Consider the following 1,134-nt stretch of genomic DNA (forward strand, 5'->3'; position numbering starts at 1 on the left):
AAGAAGTGATATAGTGATTAAGTCATTTAAGAAATGTGGTATCAGTAATGCAATGGATGGGACCGAGGATGACATTCTCTTTGATCATAATATTGGATCCAATGATTCCTTTCCAAGCGACAGTGAAAGCAGTGAAGATTTTGTAGGTTTTGAACCAAACTAAATAACAGTAAACCATTTTTTGATTTACGGTATTTTCTTATTTTGATGTGTTGAGCTCTTTTGTGTTTAGAACAATATATACCAATTTTTAAAGTATCAAATTCAATTTTTGCTCAATAAAAATCTTTCAAATGCGACTGTGGCTTTTTTTTTCCCAAAAAAACTTTGTCTTCAAAATAAGGTTGCGTCTTATACACCGTGCGTCTTATATTCCGAAAAATAGGTTAATAACGTTAGACTAACTATTAACTCCAAGTAAATCAAGAAACAACTTCGGTTCCACAACTAAATTTACGGAGTTATTACGCTGAAGTCTAGAGTTCGATTCCCCACAATGGACAGAGAGTAGGTAATCAACTTTGTAGCTATGCGGTAAAACAAAGTAAAGAAATCCCGAAAATAGTTTTGCTATAGTGATACTTAAATTGTTGCATTCAATCCTTCTTTTCACGTCTATATAGCGATATAGTTTTACATTAATAAATTAATTTGGATGTTTCAAAACTACTCTAGTCAGTAGGAGAGAACTTGACAAAAAAACTAACATGCACATATATAAAGTTATTTTGAGCTAAAGTATCCAAACAGTCACTTTCCAGTGAAATATTTTCTAATATCGATATGTTATCATTAACTTGCGAATTAAGCTGGAATACAATTATAGTGTTTGTAGCAATATTTCTACCTAGAGCGTTTTGTTCTATATTTTGAATTATTACTTTTCAATTATTTTCAACTATCAAAGTAAAGTACAGTTCTTAAAGAATTAGGCTATTAAATATAAAACAGAATATATTTTGATTATAATGGGAAAATGCCACGGAGACATATAAGGAACCATGAAAAATAATTTCTAAAGCAAATGGAGGGAATAATAACATAAAGTTATTAATCTTGTTTTCCCTTTAAAAGGACCAGTTTTAATACATTACTAGACCACCGTGATCCGTTGGGTCAACCACTATTCAGAGG

This window comes from Limulus polyphemus, unplaced genomic scaffold (assembly GCF_000517525.1).
Source record: "Limulus polyphemus unplaced genomic scaffold, Limulus_polyphemus-2.1.2 Scaffold800, whole genome shotgun sequence".
NCBI classification, from domain to species: domain Eukaryota; kingdom Metazoa; phylum Arthropoda; class Merostomata; order Xiphosura; family Limulidae; genus Limulus; species Limulus polyphemus.